Genomic DNA, 22,435 nt, shown 5'->3' on the forward strand with positions numbered 1-22,435 from the left:
AACTGCTAGGTTGGCAGGCGCTGGGACCGAGCAGCGGGAGCGCACCCCGCTGCAGGGATTCGAACCGCCGACCTTTCGATCGGCAAGTCCTAGGCGCTGAGGCTTTAACCCACAGCGCCACCTGCGTCCCTTTTGAAAGTTAAGTTGCCGTTAACACAAAAGCAGTCCTGCTAGTCTTCTTCCCAGAGTGGTGTTCAAGGAAGGTATAGTCACTGAAATTACTGGACTAAAGCTGGTCACATTCATTAATTCCAGTGGGTCTACTCTGAGTAAAACTTAGTTGACTACCACTCTTGATCAGTTGGGAATGTACTTCTAAAAATATTATAATAAAAGAGTTTGTTCCCACCTCATATGAGACACATTTTCATCTCTGTTTTAAGAAGAAAAAAAACCTTTTCAATGGGTTTGACACATTATTATATTTTAAGCTGTCTTATCCCTAAAGGACCAGGGCCGATTTAAAGCATCAAACATATTTCCCTTGGTGTATTGCAATTAGGCTGCCGGAAGACAGCACACAGAATCTTTGGAATATTTTATAATGTTCATAGCTGGACAGGAAAAGGAAACAGGGAACAGTTCTCCCTGGTACATCTGTTTCATTCCACAGGCATGGGAACAAACCCAGGCTGCAAACTGTGGTTAAGGAGGAGAGAGCTGAAATAAGATGCTGGGTTCAAATGACACTTGGCTTAGGTGTCGCACCATGCTGAGCTAAAAGGACCAGCAAGAAGCAAAGCAGCTACAATTTTCTCTTTGGAAGTCTGTGCATTTGCCATGGTATGTCTTAGTGTTATATGCAAAAGTGGTCATTGTGACAAGGACCCAGGTTGTGTGTAGGGTGGGAAGCATGGTTTATTTAATAAGCATTAATTTAATAAGGATTTCACCCTGAATTGGGAACTGGCATGTTTGTTCTAGAGCCCACAAATCCCCTCATTAGCACTGGGCTTCCTCTACACACAGGAATGTTTCAGAAACTCTTGCCCAACATTTTTTTTTAGCTATCCTATTTTTGGCAACCAGCAGGGCAGGCAGATTTCAGGCTTGTAGGATCTACTGTGGTTTTTACTAAACCCTGGAAGTCCACCAACTGCAACCAGGTGCAGAATAGTGGGTGGGGTGGGATGACACACACTTAAAGGTACAGGATGCTTCTGACTGCAGGCTTAACCCATGAATTTGTTTTCAGAACCTGAACTCCACACAAAAGTCCATGCCTGGTTTTGTCTCCAAAGCTTGCTTTATTTCAGCAGTCAAGGGAATTGGTTTTTGCTGCATTGTTAAACAATTGAGAGTAAGAAACTCTTGCCACAAATTGTCCCCTGATCTGCTTGTAGACCTTGATCCATTTATTGCTCACCAACATTAAATAGCATGATAGCAAATCAAGTTGATTTTACATTTAGAAAAAAGTAGGAAACAGAACAGGATATCCAGGGCCCAAGACCTGAGGCGCCAAAGACCTGGGGCTCAGTCTCCTGGGCCATCTCATAACAATGCCTATGAAGGTGAGCACGGCTAGAATGCTGAAAGCACCTATTTTTTAATTAGACCAGGAGGAGCAGGGCAGTCATACCTACAGGCATGGGCATAGCCAGGGGGGCAGCTGCTCCCCCTAAATCAAGTAAATCAATAAAAATGCAGTGGACACTCAGGTTGTGAACGTGATCTGTGCAGGAGGCATGTTCACTGTTAAGTTGTGGGCGAACATAGCAGACTTTCTCCAGAGTAGCTCTTTACTTGCAAGCTGGACAGAACTGAACAGCAAACAGCTCAGCCGGCCTGCTTTTATAGGCAGCCGGCTGTCAACTTCACTACATAACATTCACAACCTGCAGCAAAGCGCGATTTAGTGCATCTGCTCATGCGTGACCCAGAACCCATTCCGGTACTTCCGGGTTTTGGCACGTCTGTAACCTGAAAAACGCAACCTGAAGCGTCTGTAACCTGAGGTATGACTGTACTCAGCTGAGGTTCTGTCCGCCCCAACATAAAACCTGCCCCCCAACATAAATCCTGACTACAGTCATGCTTACAGGGTCTATTTTATCATTAAAACCTCTTTTTTTATTTATCGATTGACTGATCCACCAACCAGAGGCGGGTGCAAAGGTGGCCAGGGGTGGAGGCACAAGTTGTGATTTAGGGCTATGTAGATATGCATGGCTTAAAATGCAGCCAAGCTATTTCCTCCCTGCTGTGTTTGATGTTGCGTTCATAAGTTGCTGCACACACCAAAGAGGGGGCAGAGATGTCCTCACCAGATGTGCATTACTCCATTTGCCACCTTTCACCTACAACACTCCTCTGCCCCAAACTCCAATGAAGCAGCCATCTGTGCATGTGCAACAGTTGTCTCACATGCACGTGGCTTAGCTTTTCAAATCAGATGCAAGACGGCTTGAGAAAAAGCTCGTCCAAAAAAGGAGGCTTTTGCAATATTATAGATTTAATCCAGGCCGGCCCAAAACATTTGGGTGCCTGAGGTGAACCACAAAATGGCACCCCAGGCCTTGGGGAGGGAGGGATAAGTGAAGATGTACATCAGGAAGCGCATGGGGGGCGGGTCTGCTTCCCCTGTGGATCCTGCCACCTGAAGCGGTTGCCTCAACTTCCTTCCTGGAAGGGACTGGAGCTGGGTATGATACAAACGGAATTGGGACCGGGAGAGAAGCAAGCATAGGAACAGATGCTCCACTGGCTGATGGGCGGGGCCAGGTTCCTAGTCTTGTGTTTTTCCTGGGAGGTGGTATGTGCAGCCTCCCAGCCGCAGCTGCATCAGGGCATCCAAGCGTGCGCCTCCTTCCAGATTCAACAGGGTTCTTGACTGATGCGCTCATCTCAAGAGGCGGCTCAGGGAGAAGCAAGCAAGGAAAAATGCGTCAAGAAACAGAATTCGCAGCCGCCCCGTCCCCCACCTCCCGCTTAGAGACCACCTGGGAACAAGAGGCCAAACACGCCCGCGGATCTGCCTAGCGGACCTTGCGAACAGCGACTCCCCACCTAGCCTCACGTGACAGCCTCCAGGCGTCGCGCGGCAGTCAATCAGGGGCCAGCTTTGCGCTTCTTTCCCCAGCCAATGAGGCGGCCGCGCTCCGCAAGGCGGGGAGAACACCTACCGCGGCCAATCAGAGCGGCGCTGGCTTGAACCGCGGGGCGGGGCAGGGAAGGCGCCACGCCCCTCCTACACTCTCTCTCTCTCTCTCTCTCTCTCTCTCCCCCGTCCCGGAGCTCCTCCTCTTTTCTCAGGGGGAGGGGTTGCTTTTGGCGGTTTGGCTCCGCCTGGGCAGCCCAACCCGACGGGCACCGAGCGGCGCTGCGCGGCGAATGAATAAGGGGCTGCGGAGCTGTCGCGGCGGCCCCCGGAGCGGAAGGGGCGCCGTTGGGCGCTGAGGTAACGAGGAGGTCTGTCGCCGGAGATTCGGGTGGGATTCTTCTCCCTCCCTGCGCGCTTTCGCTTTTGCCCTGAGGGGAGAGAGGCTGGTGCTGGGCGCGCGGCGGGCAGATGGGGTTGCGCTGCTCGGCGGCGGGGCGGGGCTCGGGTGAGAGAGAGAGAGAGAGAGAGAGAGAGAGAGAGAAGTAAGCTGCTCCCTTGACTGACGGACGGAGCGTCCCCCTGGCGCGTGAGCGGGCGGCGGTTGGGACGGTTGGGAGCAGGTGAACGGAGCTCAACCGCCGCCTCCCTCCCTCCCACAGGCGTGTTTGGACTCGGAAGTCGGAAAGCAACAACAACAGCGCGCCGTGTTCCGCGGGTGCTTACCAACCCCTAGTAAAAGTCCGCGCGCGGTTGTGGCTTTCCCCCGAAGGTGAGGGACCTGCTGGTCGTGGGAATGCCGTGCAGGGAGAGAGAGACGCGTGTTGTTTCCCATCTCACGCCTCTCCTTCCTCGTGGCAGAAGAAGCTGTCTCTCGAGTCCGCGGGGCGGGGGGGGGGTTAAGGGCGCTGGGTGTGGAAGCGCCGCCACCCCCCCCCGCCCCACTTCTTGCATCCTCCTGGCGAAGGTGTGCGGAGCTGCCAGGTGGGGAGGCGGTTATGTAAAGGGAGCCTCTGAGTCTGCCTCTGAAACAGGGATCTTTTGCGGGAGCAGTAGGAGAGCGCCTGCTTTGCATGCATAAGGTCCCTGCTTCAGTCCTTGGCATCTCCAGGTCTGGTCCCCTGTCTGGAAGGCCAATGCTGGGACTTGGTTCCTGTGTTGCAATGCCCTGTTCATCATTGCTTTGGGACAGTTTTATGGGAAGTGATTCACAAGTGAAATAAGTACCCTCAGCGTCCTCCCCTCTTGCTTGCTCCAGCTTGGGGTTTTGTGAAGAGTTGGAGTAAGATTTCTGGATTTAACTGGAGTGGAGTTACATTCCTGGTTGTACTATGGACCCAGCAGATACTCTTTATGAAATGAAAGGTATTGGCAGGTCAAATTTGCTTTACAATCCTTGTTATCTAATTCTAGGGGTGTAGGGTGAGGCAGTGACTGCTCACTGGAAAGGCGGGTGTTGCTTTCCACATGTGAGGGGAAAGCATTCATGCTCAAATCTACTTTACATTCCTTGTTACACTTGCCAAGCAAGATAGGCCAGTATTACAAATAATTTTATTTGCATGCTGCCTTTCCACAGTTCAAACCATGTTCAAGACGGCTTACAACATGAAAAAGTAACATAATGAAAGTAGTCACAAACAATAAATAAAGCATTTTAAAAATACCATTATCTTCATATCACAGATGGGAAGGGGATTTTGGCAGCTCAAATATATAATTTGAACTGAACGGTCTACTAGCTGGGGCGCTTTCTGGAGTTTCATTTCTGCTCCTAACCACTGCAGTATACACTGAACCTGGGTCATGGCTCAGTGGTAGAGGACATGCCTTGCACCCAGAAGCTCGCAGGTATGATCCCTGGCCTCTCCAGGCTGGATTGGGAGAGGCCCTATCTGAAACCCTGGATAGCTGCTGCCAGTCTGTAGACTGAACTCAGGTTCATATCATGGTGTGTTGGACAGCCCTTGAAAGTTTGCAATGGAATATTAACAGACTGAGATTTACAACATGGTCATTTTCAAAAGGAGTTCAGTATATGGTTAAGAAGTGATTGATTCTGACAGATCAGAGTGAGCCATGATTTCTAAGAGCATGGGACTTCTTCTACTGTTAAGTTGAGATTGCATCTTTGAATTCCCGAATAACTTCTTGAGTTGCAGTATTTAGTTGATCAAACAGCTTTTTAAATTGTTTGAAAGACTTTGATCAACAAGGAGCAGGTTTAAAAATAATAATTCATGTCTTACATAAGTACAACTCCATGTGTGTTGGAGACTTCTATCACCCTGAGGGATAGCTTTTTTATATTTGGTGCCTGGTTTGATAGTTACCTGCATGATGTAAAAAATGATAGTATGCCTCTTTTTTCAGAACTAGTGTTGTTGTCTAATCTACATAAATTTGTATGAATCAATTAATATACAAGTATGATTTTTAAGGTTTCTTTAATTGAATTTTTCAAGCATCATCAGGAATATTATTTAAAAAAACAAACAAAAAAATTCCACAGGGAAGGTTTTAATTTAATTTTAAACTGCCCTGCCCCATTTTGTTCACAACTGAAGAATTTTTGCATGTTAAAATCAAATTGAAAATAGCATGTGGTGTGGTAGTGCAAAAACATAACTAAATAGTAGTACAGTAGCTGTATATTTCTTTGTTAAACCTAGGCCAAAATTTCTGGAAAGTCTGACAACTTCATAAGTCATAAGACTTGTGAGAGGCATACTTTTGTGACTAAATTACTGTGTGGTGTTATGCTATGTATCTAATCCCATGAGTCTAATATAGGCCATCACATCTGAGAGGTGTACTCAGAAGTTTATTTAAAGAACTTTCCAGTGAATTAACCTATGAAGAATATTCAGGTTTTATTAAGATCTGCTGAACGGGTTGTGGCAAAATTATAAATTACTATTTATAAATGACTAGGTTTCTCTTGAATAAAATACATTAACTTGATTCAGGTTGCAGGTGACAGAATCAAACTTTTTGATATATTGTAATATAGCAGTTTCAATCTAGAGTCTCAATTGACCTTAAAATGAGCATTCTTGAACCAAGGAACTTCAGAGCAAGACTCCAGTGTGAAATGGTTGAATCACAATTTACTGAGAAATTTAATTCTAGCACATGTGGGCACTTTGGTGCTGCTAACTGAGCGATTTGACGTTACCCCCCGGAAGCACACTCCATTGTCTTTCAAGACAGAAAGATGCAAACAACATCAACTGTTCCTTGTTAATGGTCTCTGTAATTAATTAGGTTTAAGATTCTAAATGATCACAGTTTGCATCTTCTATATTTCAGTCCTTTGTTTTCACTACTTACTTACTTACTTACACACACACCACACCTAACTGAGAATAAAACTTCATGCATATGATAAAGTGAACTCTTGCCCATGAATGCAATTTGTGGCTTGGTATCATGTTCAAATGTGGTTAATGTAATGCCATCTTCAATGTCTGATAATTTAGACTGGATTCAATCAAGTGTATTAAGCACAGGAAGAAAGATAGTTACATTACTTTTGAATGTAATACATTGTATTTTTCTTTAAGCGTGCAAGTTTTATTTCCATAGCAATACATTATATGCATTGTGTTATTGTACCCACTTAATTACTCAATATTAGGGTGGATTAGTGAAACAATGGTTTAAAAAACGAAGGGAGAGAAGACCAATTGAGAATACTTCATATTTTTAGTATTTTTTGAAAAGAACAAGATTGCTAATGTTAGATAACTGGATGCTCAAAATTATTTCAAGTAGTGTTAGGATTATAGTGCAATAATTGCTTTTTTATGGTTACCCAGATGGCTCAGTGGATGACATCTGTGTTGATTTGCCAGCCCCTTGTCCACAATATCAAGACGTAATATATAAGTACAGTATTTAGACTGTTGTGTTGATGTTTGTTACACAGATACTTATAAAAAAGGCAGCCTTTCTTAAAGAGGGCTGTAGGTTTAATTCTAAGGTACTATCCTTGCATTAAGAGCAGATGTCATTTACAGCTGGTTATTTATTTTAAAGAAGAAATATTCTATTAAGCCTTGAAATATCAGGTTTTTTAAATTGCTTTTTTATTCACTCTGTTCCATATTAATTAAAGGATTTGGTTGCTTATGATTAAGTTACAAAGCAGGATAACTGGCCTCCGCTTGAGCTAATATGGTAGTTAATATATCAGGCGTCAGGTTGTAGACTCTTGCTCTTCTTACAAAGTGTGTGTACTTCATGTACAGATGTTGCCTTTATTAAATTTGACTAGGTTATGTTGAACTTTATATTGATTGTGTAATATATTTTATACTTTATACTTTATATTGATTGTGTAATAGCTATTAATCAGCTCTTTGTCATATTCATTTTTATCTCTTCAAGTGATTTTCTGTTAGCCTGTTAACACAACCACCTCATATTGCATTTTGGCATTCACCCATGAGCACTTCTTAACCTCATGCCCCAGCATTTTTTTTTTCTGGCCAAGTGTGAGAAAAGGCCCTGTTAGCATAGCATACTGTTGGTAAGTATTATCACTCACCCTTGTACTAAGCAACCCCAATATAGACAATGTAACATTGACTATGGATCTTGCCAGTTATCTGCAAGCTGCAATATATTTGTTTCCCTTTTCTGTTTATACAGTGGTAACTCGGGTTACATACACTTCAGGTTACAGACTCCGCTAACCCAGAAATAGTACCTCGGGTTAAGAACTTTGCTTCAGGGTGAGAACAGAAATCATGCTCCGGCTGAACGGCAGCAGTAGAAGGCCCCATTAGCTAAAGTGGTGCTTCAGGTTAAGAACAATTTCAGGTTAAGAATGGACCTCCGGAACGAATTAAGTTCTTAACCCGAGGTACCACTGTATATGACTTGCACTATGGGGTAGGATTTTTATAGTTCTAATCTTTGTGTTGATGATCTTTTGATTACAGTTACTAGCTCAACATCTCCATTTGATTCAGAACATTTTATATTAAGATGGGCATGCATAGCTAAAACTTTATCGATTTGGCATGAATGGGGATGTTCAAGACACATCATCCGCACAGCTATTCAATTTTGAATTGTATGTATCTATGCAGCATTGAAGAGCTAGATTCTGATAATTCAGGAAGAGTATTTCAGATGGAGAGAGGAAGTTAATGGGAAATTGCATTTGCTGGTTGGTATTCCCTTGAGTAAAGTAAGTGGTCTGTGCTGTGAAATAATACCTGGGTCCTTTAAAGAAACAAGCTGCCCAACATCACCATCTGCACTGCTGTTTTCCTATGCATGAACTGTGACCTCCTTCATATAATCTGCTTCCCAGCTGTCTTTCTGTTGAAAGTGGACTTTTACAGGTTGGTGGCGGGGTCTGAACACAAAGAGAGTATTTGAGGTCACCTGTCTCCATTGCAATCCAGGGTGGGGTGGGGGAGTAACAGACATGGTAAGGGGGACAGAAACCATGTAGTTCTGGTAAAACGTCTCCTCTAGTGGCTTGTATGAGCATTGGGTGATGGCTGCATTCTGCTCCAGCAATGTTTGTGCATTTCTCATGACATAGTTATTTTCTATCTACTTAATATCACATATATGCTAATAATGCATTTATTCTCCAAGTGTAGGTTTCTGGAAACTCATGTAACTTTGTAGAAGTTCAAAAACCTTTTACACTTCCTCTTAAGGTCCAGGAAATTTTGCTGAATGGAACACTCTAACTTACTTTCCATTTATCTCTAAGCTACTGAACATGCAATTTACAGCATTCCAGCAAACATTTATATCCAGTTATTTCATCCAGCAGGGACGTGGGTGGCGCTGTGGGTAAAACCTCAGCGCCTAGGACTTGCTGATCGCATGGTCGGCGGTTCGAATCCCCGCAGCGGGGTGAGCTCCTCTCGTTTGGTCCCAGCTCCTGCCCACCTAGCAGTTCGAAAGCACAATTAAGTGCCATTAGATAAATAGGTACTGCTTTCTATTGGGAAGGTAACCGGCGTTTCGTGTGCTGCTCTGGTGCCGGTTCACCAGAGCAGCTTTGTCACGCTGGCCACGTGACCCGGAAGTGTCTGCGGACAGCGCTGGCTCCCGGCCTCTAGAGTGAGATGAGCGCACAACCCTAGAGTCTGTCAAGACTGGCCCGTACGGGCAGGGGTACCTTTACCTTTACCTATTTCATCCAGAAATATAGGAAATGCTGAAACACTGCAACATTGAAGATGAGAAAAAATGTTCATCCAGTCCTTTTAACTGGTTTGATGTACAAATTCCATTATCAACCCACTTCTACAGAAAGAGTTGCATCTATTTTCAAATCTGGATTACCCACTGTTTAGTAGCCCTGACTACTTTAATTATTCTTAGGAATCTCTTCACCTATTTACTACTACTTCCCCATTCTGTCTATCCTGAAGCAGCCCTACTGTTAGCCCAAGATACAGAATGTGCTTTGTATCCACTTCTGGCTATGCCTCCTTTCCAGGATGCCTCATCAGGAGATGTGAGCCACAAAAATTGTTGCATTCGCCTCAGTCAACATCACTTAAAATTAAGGGGCATGACTGATGGTAGTAGGGACAACAATGACACCTTACATAGCTTTACAATTAGCTTCATGCCAGATGGGCTGAAAGTATTTAGTTTTGAATGGGAGGGACAACTGAAACAAGAGACAAAAACACATTTTTTCACTTAAAGTGATGGAATGGTAAGAGCACTTTGTTGCGGGCCAGTTGGCAGCTTTCCAGGAGCTGTATTCCGATCCCTGCCTTCCAGTTGTTGGTCTCTGTTCTAAGTACTTGGTCCTTCTGGCTTCTGGGAAACTCACACTTTTTCACACCTCTGCATATGTGCTCTTCTTTACAGATACTAGTAGATTGCAGTTACAAAGTACAGCTATAACCCTTGAAGATGAACAGATTAATACAGGACATGTAAATTTATGTTATATATGTATTTTCACCTGCTAATAGATGTTACATGGGTTAAGGAACTTTTACCACTAAAATTCACAAATGAGGTTAAACATATTCTAGATACTTTTCTCTTATGTGGTAACAGGAATTTGCTGTGTCTGTTTGCTACTTGGAACATTTTTTGATGGAGGATTAAAGTTTAGTAGTGTGCATACTGGGTGGTCCTATTGCTTTATTATATACATAGTCTGTTCCCTTGGCCATAGTGTTTTACATACAAACTCCCTTGACACTATCATTCATTTCACTGAAGGAAGCAGATTCTTTTGCACATCTAGAACTGCTTCATTTGTTAGCCTGGTTAGGTGGGTTCTTCATGTGCCCATGATAACATCTATTGCTATGGGGGCAGAGGGAGACTTCTCAACATTTGAAGGAACTTTGCCAGTATCCTAATTTATTCCTAGAGTGAAGTGGGAGTTTTCTGTCTATCATAAATATGCATATAGTTTGTACTTGGACACAAACTTTTTAATGTGAGTTTATACAAGTTTTCTTGTTAGCAGATTTCAGTGACGTAGTCATACAATGCATGATTATCTATTGCAGTGTCCTTCAAAAGTAGTGTTTCAGGGCAATTTCACCTACAGGCATGTATGTTTTCTTCTCTACTCTCATCCACACTAGTCCTCCACTCACCCCTACTGCTCATCCTGCACATGTGCACATACTTCTGCAGTTGAATTAAGAGCACTTGTAGTGCAATCCTAACTATGTTTACTCAGAAGTGAGCTCTGATGAATTCAGTGGTAGTTAAGGTAAAGGTAAAGGTACCCCTGCCCATACGGGCCAGTCTTGACAGACTCCGGGGTTGTGCGCCCATCTCACTCAAGAGGCCAGGGGCCAGCGCTGTCCGGAGACACTTCCGGGTCACGTGGCCAGCGTGACATCGCTGCTCTGGCGAGCCAGAGCCGCACACGGAAACGCCGTTTACCTTCCCGCTGGTAAGCGGTCCCTATTTATCTACTTGCACCCGGAGGTGCTTTCGAACTGCTAGGTTGGCAGGCGCTGGGACCGAGCAGCGGGAGCGCACCCCGCCGCAGGGATTCGAACCGCCGACCTTTCGATCGGCAAGTCCTAGGCGCTGAGGCTTTAACCCACAGCGCCACCTGCGTCCCTTCAGTGGTAGTTACTCCCAGGCAAATGAGGTTAAGATTGCAACCTTGAGCTATAGCCTTTCCCATCTGCTTGGAAACATCTCTCCATACCCCCCAAACCACAAGTTTTTTTAGAAATGTGGGGATGACAACACAATGCTAGTTCTTTCCCTCACTGCAGGATAAGTTGCTTGCATGCCCTATGATGCAGACATGGCCATGACTGTCCTGCCAGTCATGGAGTAACCCTCTACTTTCTTTCCAGCCATGAAATGAAAGTTGAAGGGGGAGGCAGGGATGCTTGCCATTTAGAACTCACCCACTCACCTCTTTCCCACTTCTGGATGACAATTTATATGAATAGAGGGTGTGGTGTGGTGGGGAAGATAATCTAAGAATCAGAATGGAGACTGAGGAATCTGGATAATCTAGAAGTCCAGAATACTGACAGACTACACCCACCACAACATTACAGGACTGGTGGTAAACAAGTGATGGAACTAAGCACCGAGTTTTATGAAAAATAAAAATGGATTTCCCCCAAAATGAAAATTGTCTGAAAGCACTGTGAAAAAACAAGGAAAGGGGAAGAAAGATGGACCAAACTAGACAGCATGGATGCAATCAGATGGTGATGGGGTTTTTTTTGTAAATGACCATCACATACACCTTCCTTATGCATATTAGAATAATGATTTGCTGGTTCTGTTGGTGCATTAGTTTTTTTTGCGTAAAGAACTACAGTTATTCTTTTTAAAAAGATAAGAATAATCATGTGACTTACTCTATTCCAGCAAGAGGGAATGCGCAACATTTCAAAGTCTTGGTTCTCAGTACTGGCAAAGTAATTAGAAGCTGGTTTTTCCAGTTGTCTTGAATGGGAGTGCCCCTCATGTTACAAGGAAAAGTAATGACTTGCCATTATAATGTGTTGCAATAACAAAAGATAGAGTCCATATTTATGTAACTGTGTTCCAAACATTGTCCTAAAATATCAACAAGGATTCAATATATACGGTAATCTTGAAAGGACAGTTTAAGGTCATGCCAGAGTAATAAGATGTTTGAATTCAAGCAGTCTGCATAGTGTTGACTACTTAATAATAACAAAAATAATTAGTATTTACATAGTACTGCTGTGTGTTCAGAGTGATTCACATGCATTGCCTTGTAACCCTTACAACTGTATAATTATGCCCTTGGCATAATTCTGATGTCATGTCATTTCTTAATTCTTTTTTCTTTGCAAAGCTTAACAATGGCTTGGTGTGGCATCGGAACTGGCAAACCATGATTTTTGTCACCCTTGACAGAGTTGAGAATGCCAAGTAAGAGAGAAAACAAACACATCTAAGTATCTTTTGCTAGTTTTCCTCAAAGTATGCTTTTCAACCTGCTCTCGCTGTTGGTTCCTTGAATCTGACTGCTTCCAATGCAAGATCAAGAGACCAACAATCCACCCTGTTGAAAGGCATATATTAGGACACAAAAGTAACCATGACAACAACTGAAATACAAATCTCTACCTGCAGAGCTTTCATCTGCTGTGTTTATCCTGTAGCCCCACTTACCTAGTTTCCAAATACATAATGTTCCATATTGAGGACAGCACATATTATGTCTCATGTATTTTGTGTGATCTCGGTATTTTCCTTGGTGGTCTTGATGCTTATTTGATAAATGCCCATCCCATTCTGGATTGCAATGTAAAATGAGTTCAGCAACTTCACATAGTTATCCTTGGGTGTGCAGCAGATTTGGGATAGCCAAGGTATCCTGGATGTCTTGGAACTTTTGCTGCTTTCTTCCAGAATTCTTGGGCCTTGAAGGACAAGAATGCTGAACCATGGGCAGATAATAGAAACACATGTCTTTTGCCTGAGGAAAACTATACTTAGGATATTCCAGAATTTTCTGAAGGGAGCAGTTTTTAACCAGTTGCACTGCTAGGTTGCCTTTTACCAACTGTGACTGGTTCTACAGCTGCGACCATCCCTGGACTGGGAAAGTCTTGCCACAGTAGTTCATGTGTTGGTTACTTCAAGTGGATTTCTGAAAGGTGCTCCATGTGGAGCTTCCCTCACACTTGATCCGGAAGCTGCAGTTAGTGCAGAATGCTAGCTAGGATAAGATGTGTGAATTGGGGTTTGCCCCGGTACTTGATATGGTTAATGCAAACTATGATTACGTTTAACATCTGAATTGAGTTTCTGATCTAGCTCCATTCAATTTATTGACTTCTGAAACAGCATGGCTACCTTCTATTTTGGAAATTTAATTCTGTTACTGTTATATATGGGTGCTAGATAAACATACATTGACATTCACAGTATGCATAATAAAATACAATAATTATGAAAATGTAACATGCTAATGAAAAACAGGATTAATAGGTAGAGCTAACAAAAAATCAAGTGATTTTTGTCTTTGCATTGGTATTGTTTCAGCAGTCAAGGCCACATTGCTTGAAACATTTTAATTTGTGGGAAATTTCTTCTGTTATATAGGCTGCAGAGTGAATTAACAATACCACCTGTATTTGACATGTGAAACCTTGTACTATGGAGTGTTGGATTGGCCCAGTCAAATGTGATGTGTGTCTTCTGTGTTGTAGCATAGTTCAGCTTATGCTAATTTTCTCTTGAATTTGATAGTAGTTATGATCATGTTCTGTCCTCTCAGTTGCTGTAGTCAAAGAAGTGTAAGTTGAACTGGTGCACAATGAAATAACAGGCAGCTCTGTTTATTCTTAGCTGTAAAATGCCCCTTACTAGAGAGAAAAGGGTTTATGCAAGAAACAGCTACATAGTATTCTTTTGCCTTGAATTGTAAAGTTTTGATACTTTGTAAACTCTAGAAGGCTATATTATGAGGTGGAAAATTAATGAAAGCTTCAAGCTTTCTTTCTGCTCAACAGAATTTGGGCAATAAATATGTAGAGCCCTCATCTTACCAAGGTTGTCATACTAAAATTCCTAAAATGTGAATGAATGTTTAACTACCAATTTAAAAGTCAATATGATAGTATTGCAGAAGCAGAATTAAGCTTTAGCTTGCTACTGGGAGATGTATGTTTTACTAAATGCTTGTTGTTCCTTGTCTGACTGATATTTAGAACAGCATGTAGAGAATATTGTATCTCACTGATATTCTGCTTCACGTTGGGAGCTGTAGGATGGCAATGAGCATAACTATGATTGGTCTGCTTTATACAGTATGGATATGGGTTAAATGTCTTTTGCAACTTGTATAAGATTTATTTTAATCCTCTCTTAACTCTCGAACTATTTCTTCCAATTTTTGTTGGAATGAAAATCTATGTTCTGATGCTCTCATTTTAAATAGGTTATTTGTGTTCTTTCATTTGTGTGGATTTTAACAGGCTGGATAACCTGCATGGTGCCTGCATGGATAATTTGTGGGCTACCTGCATGATATTAAGCAGTCGGGAAGATACAACAATTGTTGCTTCAGTTGCTTCTTCAAGCTACTGAAGAAATCTCTAATCTAAAACGAATATTTGGAGTTACAATAGTACTGTAGCCCTGTTGTAAGGAGAATGTGTAATTTGCTTGATACTGGTTGTTACTGATCTTATGCTAATGACTGTATGAATCTTGAGATGGGGAAGTTATAGGAACCATTGGTTTGGCTATTAGGGACCGTAATTGGAAGGACCTTGTCAGTATGCTGCACTTGGTAGTCTCTCTCCTCCCCGCTTCCCTGGTAAGGACTTCATACTGTTTCTCTAGTCAGAATACTTAGTTTTAGCTTGCTCTATGAAATGTTTTCACTTTCTGCTTGGACTCTTAAAGATAAATTATTTTACTTACTTGAAATCAGGACGCAAAGTTCCCTTTTCTGATGTTATTTCCGATTGCACTGGGAGCAGTGCAGTGATAGTAGAAGTAGTCTATTTAAATTGATTAAGAGCTATATGGGATTATAATAGTTCCATCCCAATCTGACCTCCATCCTACTCAAGTTGTTTAGTACTGTAATTCAACTGTTGACTGAAAAATGCTGGAATGGCTTTTTCCCCCTCCAGAGAATGGAGTGGGTGGTTTGTTTTCTCCACTGTTTTTTCAGCAAGTGTCAACTGATGATAGATCCTTGGCAGCCTAGTTTGTCTCTACTCTCAAATAGCTATCTGCACATACAGCAAAGGTTTCTGTTGTATGCAAAGAAAAATGGTTGTTCTTCCTGTATTAGTATGAGATCCTGCCTATAAAATCTTTCATCTTTCCCACTACTGCATTTGTTGCCCACCCAATCCTGATCATGGCTAGATGCACCCTGCCAGGTTACTAGGCTGCCTCCATGGTTGCCACCTCTTGTCTCCTATCCCTTGAAGCAAATTTCCCCCTTCCCAAAATCCATAGTTTACAGGAGAGGGAGGAAGAGAGTTGGCAACTGACTACTAGATAATTGAAATGCGTTGACAAGGACATGAAAGTTTTGAGAACATGGACATATACTCTTTTTACCCAGCTTTCAACATAAGGTATTTGTTTCTTGCCTCTGTCATTCTAACAAAAGGTCAAAATGGTTGCAGTGGAACAACAAACTGAATTCTTACAGCATGATTGTAGATGGCATGTTGTACTATATATTTATAAAGCATACAAAATTATTTGAGGTTTGTTGGTAGGATTTTAAGATTATCAGCTTTGGTGTTAATGACATTTGAAGGCAAGACCTCCAGATAGCAAAATGGAATTTAATAATGAAGATCAGCCAAGTTGTGGTAAACTCTCAGTAACTGGACTCCTGCCAAATAAAAAGCAGAGATTAGAAAGTGAATACGTTAACAGTGCATAGCCTCTTCACTATAACCTTTAAGATGGTCCACCCACAGAGACTTACGGAATCCAAGGGACTTTGGAATGCTCTGCATGATTTCTCAGGAGCCAGAGCTGGCAATCCTCTTAAGGCCTTGCTTTCACTATGGAATGGCAATATGTGTCAGGGAGCTCCAAACTGTGAAACAGGTCTGCTGCCCCTTCTTGTGGTAGGATGTTTATGAGGGTAGTGGCTATCCAGACACTCTGGGGGAAAATAGATTGTCTTGTCGTATTCTGGTCTGGGCTCAGACCTGGTTTTGAAACAGAATCAGCCTTTATTGCTCTGATGAATGAACACTTTCAGTAGAGGGACAGGGGAGTGTAACCCTCTGCTCTTGATCTCTCTGTAACTTTCATTGCTGTTGATCATAGTCTCCTCCTGGAGAGTATTTGTGAGTTGGTTGCGCTGTGTGTTTTTTGAGGGGGGGCAGGTTGTGTAGCAGGATGCCACAATGCTATTTAATACCTATATAGAGCTGCTTGGAGCAGTCATTAGAGGACTGGGGCATGGTGTCATCAGTATGCTAATGGCACCCATTTCTATTTCTCTGTTACCAGAATCAGGAAGCCTTACTGAATATGTCCTGCTCTCCTTGTGTCCTTAGTGCTATTTCCTTGCTCTCCTATCTTTTAAAGCTCCTTTTTAATCAGATCTGTGAGTGCTTTGTGATACTGACACATTGCATATAAACAGTCCAAGTTTTATGTGAAGCAAAGCTGAATCCTGTGACCTGGATAAATTATGCAAACGGAAAAAAATGCATAATTTACTTTGTAAAAATTACATAATGATGCAATATTGCTCAATTTTGGGTTTGCTTATCAAGGTTAGAGGAAAAGTAGGATTGTGGGTACTAAAGCCCCATGCCCAGTCCCTAGAAATCATGTTCAACTGCCCTTTCTGACTTCAGGGAATTCATTATGTATTACACACTCTTAAGCGCTAGAGTTGTATGTGTATGCAAAACAGATTCTCAAGAACTGAATTATGTGCCCCAAACCATATTCTGTGTTCCCACATGCAGAAGCTCTTGCCTTGAGTAATTGGGTCAGTTCCCATTGAAATTTATTTCTAGTAGCAATTATTTACATTTCTGGGAAATTCTGAGCATTGACTCTAAGCCTGCTAACAATAAGTCTGCTATAATGCTTCATGTTCCCTCTGTATAACCCTGTCCTGAAATAGTTCTGTCGCTAATACTGCAAAACACTCACTGAACACTAGTAAATGCCTTCATATACTTGTATAATGCCTTGTACTCCCTGATGCTCTTTGTTCCTCAGCAATCATGGCTGAAAGGTAACCATAAAAATATTATTTGTGTTAGTCTGCACACTTAAAAAATACTATTTGGCGTAAGGGTGACTCAGTAAATACTTTGACACTGTTTCATGTTCTGATTTCAAGTATAGGAAGTGCATTACTGTTATGATGGGAGGGCTGCATAATTGCTTTACGTCTGGTGTACCACAGTGATTAAGAAGTGAGAGCCAGGTAGTTCTTGATTGAGAGAGCATTTTCTCCACAAACTCAGTGATGGCTTTTGACAAGCTGCTATGATCTCAGACTCAGTTCCCCATCTGTAATTTGAGGATAATACGGGGCTTTTAAAAAGTTTAATGATGGTGTAATAGTAGCTCCCCCACCATGTTTAAGTGTTTGGGGAGTAGACTGCTGGATTATGCATCCCAATTCTATTTTAATCCTTATTCATGATTCATTGTCATGTGTCCTGATATATTATTACCCAGTGTATCTGAAGCAGTGTGAATGCTAAAAGTCTAGCTGTTTTACACCAAACTGAAGGGAATGTTGCTCTGGTTGCTCTTGTCTTCACTTGTTTCCAAGTGAGAAAAGGGTTATGGTGTAGTGCTACCTAATGTTGTTCATTGAGGCTAGTTTATACCTGATTTATGCTCTGAGTGCCTATGAATAATTTCTGAATGATCCTGTCTTGTCACAGCAAATTGAGGCTACTGTACATCTCCAGCATGACAGTGCTACATGCTCTGATTGGAACACTTCCTCTTAAGCCATCACCAGTTGTTACCTGGGATATTTGTTGGATATTTGTGTCCTGTTCATGGAAATCTGTTCAGCTGCAGTGAGAGACTGGTTGTGTGTAAAGGGTGAAGTGCAGGAGAAAGCCACCTGACCCACTCCAGGTGAGAGACAGGGAAGCATTTGCAACAGCTCAGGTAAGAGGTGAGGTGGTTTCTAGCTGGGATGGTTGTATCTCTTTATCACTGTGATTAGAGGTGGATTAAGGAATGCAGGTGTCTGGGCCAGGGGGGTAGGGATACCATTCCTGTGATGGTAGATAGGGGGAGGTATGGAGTTGGATGAAGGTATATGGGTGGAGGAGTACTAGTTACATCAAAGCCCTTGCCCTTCTGCTGCACCCTCAGTATCTCAGAATCTGGAGATGCCAACCAGTCAACTCTCTGGGCTTGTGGCTTTGCTGCTAAATGCCAGGTCTCTCCAGAATAAAACACCTATCATCCATGATTTGATTGTGGATAAGGAGATTGATTTGGCAGGTTGCTTACGACGATACCATCCTGAACACCCTGAGCACTCTGCATAGAGCTGCCCTTGAAGGTGACTTGAAAACTTCAATGGGTTCAAAATGCATTGGCCAGATTACTGGCCTGGTTGACTTGAGAATTTAAATAGCCCCTGTTCTGTTGGCTGCCTGTATGTTTCAGAACCCACCCTATTTCTGTGACTAATGTGTTTCCAATACTGATTTTAAATTGACAAAGCCCATCCTGGGAGCTGCTAGTGAAGGACAGGTAATAAATTTATTATCATTATTACCATCAACAGCATGAACACCACCATTAGCAGCAGCATATGGCACAAAGGTTCAATTGGTTTTTGTGAATTGCACTATTAATTTTATTCCCCTCTATAGAGGACCAGTAGTTCATTATTTGCCCCCTCACTCAAGTCATTTGGTATGCAGAGAGAACATGCAGTCAGCCTGACTTTCACCAGACTGAGAAGTGAGGGAGGCGTCAGTCTAATGAAGTGGCTGTCTGAAGAGGCTCATCTAGTGCACACATTAATCCCCTTTTGATGTCAGGAAAAACCTCCTTAAAAACTCTTTCTGGCCTTTAATCTTCTAATTTTTAAAGAGTCTTTTAATATCTTTTATTATTGTAGTATTGTCTCTGCTGCTGCTGCCAGTAGTTGGTTGGTTCGTTCACTCATCTACGTGATTTAAGCATATTATAAAATTTGAGTTGTGATTACCATTGTTTGGCTTTTAGTGTCAGTCTGTCAGATTTATGTGTGTGAATTTATGTTAATTGCAATAATATTATTATATGTTGAAGTTATTGCTTAACTTGCATTGCTGGAGAACTTAGAAGCTAATAAATGGGCAAATTCTTATCTTGTGCTAGACATCCTGTTTTTAAGTGTCTGACAGTCTTGTGCAGGGTGGGAAAGTATGCCATTGCTGGAATTTGATTCCTTCATATTTTTCCTACACAACGATCTTTTAAATCGACCTCCCTGGGTGCTCTTTATTGGGGTCCTTGTCTCCACAAAGGTATTATCCTTCTTACTTATGGACTGGGCATCAATGCTCTGGCTTGGACACCAAATTTCTTTGTCCATAAACCATTTAGAAAGTTAGTGGCTCTGAGATTGCCACCTTGGAATCTGGAGACTTATCTGTATAAGAGTTTTAGATGATCATGCCATTATTGAACAGTTTTCCCCAGTATGGGTTTCATCATTCCCCCACAAATTTGCTTAGTACATTACCTTGAAATCTTGGACACTTCTTTGATACTGGCTTTCATTTGTGTAATCTTCATGACAAGCTACCTTAAAGTCTATTGCACTATTTGGGGACCAGCTATTCCAATGTTTTTCATCTTCCCACTGTGCTAGGACTTAAATATTTGGCAGAGGTAACTAGTCAACTTGCTACAGGCACAGTGGATCATGGTGCCAGTCAGATGTCACCTGTGATTGTGAGGACTTGCTATCCGAGACAGGCTTTAGAGAAATACAGCTTTATGTGCGAATGTGTTTAGGGAATTATGCTTCTCACAGAGTGTGGGCCCCCTCTTCTGGCCAAAAGAAACTACTGCTAAAATAGACCACTAGGGCATGACATTTACATTTCTCTCTACAGTGCTTCAGTTCTTTGATATTTTTAACAGTATGTAATATCCTATTTTCCATATTCAGTCTAGAGCATCGGGGTGAGCTGATGGCTCATTTTAATGCAGGTTATCAACATGTGTGTATGGGGTATGTGTGTTGTGAGATCCTAGTGACTAAACCCTATAAAGTGGTATATCTACACAGATTATATATTGAATCTCCATTGAGAAATAAGGAATTACACTGCTTATAGCTTATAGTGGATAAGAAAATTTCTGTGTATAATTATTTATTTCTTTATTCAAAAGCAAGATATAATGTATATATATATATAGGGCTGGGAATGTCTGTTGCCAGAAATCCCAGAGATCTGATCCCAATCAATGTAAGCAATACCAAGATAGAGGGACCCTTGAACTCTTTCAGTAAAAGGTGTTTAGTGCTTTTGTGGTTCAGGAATTTGGAGCTCTCCCCCATTCCTATTGTCTTCTTAGAATATGATGGTGGCAAGAAAAATAGTCCCATTCATACAAATCAGTCTGGAAGAAAATGTAAAACTACTGGAATTTCTGCTTCAGGTGACCCGAGTCAAATTTTAAATATTTATTAATAACAGTAGGAGTTACAAGTGTAAGCCAAATTTAAGCAACAATTTTTTAAAAAGAAAACTTATATGCTTTATTTTAAGAAAGTCTACTAAATGGAGAGCGGGAGATTGCATACTTGGATTGCTCCCCTCACCCTCATAGTACTATTTTCTCTTATGAAATGTATACTGTGACTATACAGGATATGCAGGAGCTCCAAGTTAATGTTTGCATTTCCTGGCTTTTTGTTATTTCAGCAAAATGAACAATGCTGTATTGAAACCATTATGGACTTAGAAAAATTATTGTGCTGAATTAGATTTTCCTAGGAATACAGTAGGAAACTGTATTATAAAAATTTTATGCTCTCAAATAGAAAAGGAGCAGAACTAAACACAAATGGAGCTCTTTGCCTTTCCATGAGTGTTTAAGCTCCCAGAACGGAATTGGGTCAGTAGCTCTGTGACCATGCTTAATACTTTTGGCTCTGAACCTGTAGACGTAAGGAAATATTCTGTTTCTGCATGAACAGGATGCTATTCACCACTTCTCTTGTTGAATTAATTCATGAAAAAGGCTTCGGCTTCAAATGAGCACTCTTGCTAAATTGTTAGACCTAATATAATTTTGCTTTCATATCAGTTTAAAAGCATTCAAAGCACTCTCTGTGAAATATATAGATATAACATTTGAAATGACTAAATTTAAATCAATTTTCTGTTTCATTCCCTCAAAATAAAACCCCCCTCAGAAAATGTATAAATTTAACAACGTAATTTAACAAAGTAGATGTTAAATGTCCTGTGGTGGAATTTAAATACTTAGGTCTCTGGGATTGTGTTAACAGACTCTGTTAATCTCTCTGGTAGTACATAGAGTAAATTGTAAAATATGCATTGTGCCAAACTGTCCTCGCTTAAAACATATTGGAATTTGGAGGGTTCAAGTGAAATAGGGGGCAGTGTGAGTTTTCCAGAAGTTTTTCCTGTTTTTAGTAAAACAAAACTAAATACCTTGGCAAGCCTGCCTAATATTTATTTGTAATTGGCACACATTCATTCTTAATGAACTTACATAACAGAAAAATTTCCACCCCATGTCATTTACTGAAGGGGAAGAAAAGTGTGAAAACAAACATTTTAGAACTTGATTTCTGTTTTCACCACTTAGTAAAACATTGTGTTGCAGTTTTAAGTAGATGTTTGCTTTAGGCTTTTATCTTTGATTTGGGATTTTAGACTTTCTCAAATAGAAGTAAGAATCATGTTTTGTAGCCTTGTTAAGGTGAGGTAAATATTGTGTGTCTGCCTTGGAAGTTGGATCTGCAAAGGTCAAACTTTATCAATTTTCTGATATGGAAATATAAAAGAATAAATTCCATCCTAATAAATAATTGTGACAATGGGAAATTCTAATAAATGGCTTTTCAAGCTTTGTTTCCCAGGTGCAGTTCAAGTACAGATTTATACATTTTAGAAGTTGGGAATAGTTTGAATACCATAAGCAGGACTTGTTGATTTTTGCTGCATCAAAATCTAGGCGCCCCAGATGACACACATAAGAATCTTATGGCTCAGTTGAAAGACCCATCTAGTTCAGCATACTATTCTCATAGTAGCCAACCAGATGCCTGTTGGAAGCCCTTAAGCAGGACGTGAGTGCACTAGCATTCTCCTGTTTGTGAACCAAAGCAATTGGTGTTTCAGGGGCATAGTGTCTGTGGTACTGGAGGTAGTTCACAACAGTTGACAGGAAGAACTGAGAACAATG

At 41.6% G+C, this 22,435-nt stretch overlaps 1 protein-coding gene and 1 long non-coding RNA gene across 4 annotated transcripts in view; one reads left to right on the forward strand and one right to left on the reverse strand.

Annotated features, from left to right (window-relative positions):
- The first annotated feature begins 2,508 nt into the window (after nucleotides 1-2,508).
- Nucleotides 2,509-22,435, forward strand: part of MPP7 (MAGUK p55 scaffold protein 7) — a 79,610-nt gene continuing 59,683 nt past the window's right edge. The window contains exon 1 of one of the 3 annotated variants that reach the window (XM_079946830.1): nucleotides 2,509-3,400. The gene's annotated coding sequence lies outside the window, so the exon portion shown is untranslated. The remainder of the gene's footprint in view (nucleotides 3,401-22,435) is intronic. The other 2 variants (XM_079946829.1, XM_079946831.1) reach the window with 2 other exon arrangements.
- Nucleotides 9,643-12,528, reverse strand: LOC307199741. The gene is made up of 2 exons (XR_013832150.1): nucleotides 11,893-12,528; nucleotides 9,643-9,931 (listed from the first exon to the last, which is right to left on the reverse strand). It is a non-coding gene; the product is annotated as an uncharacterized lncRNA (long non-coding RNA).

The sequence above is a fragment of the Podarcis cretensis genome, assembly GCF_951804945.1.
Source record: "Podarcis cretensis genome assembly, chromosome: 12".
NCBI classification, from domain to species: Eukaryota; Metazoa; Chordata; class Lepidosauria; order Squamata; family Lacertidae; genus Podarcis; species Podarcis cretensis.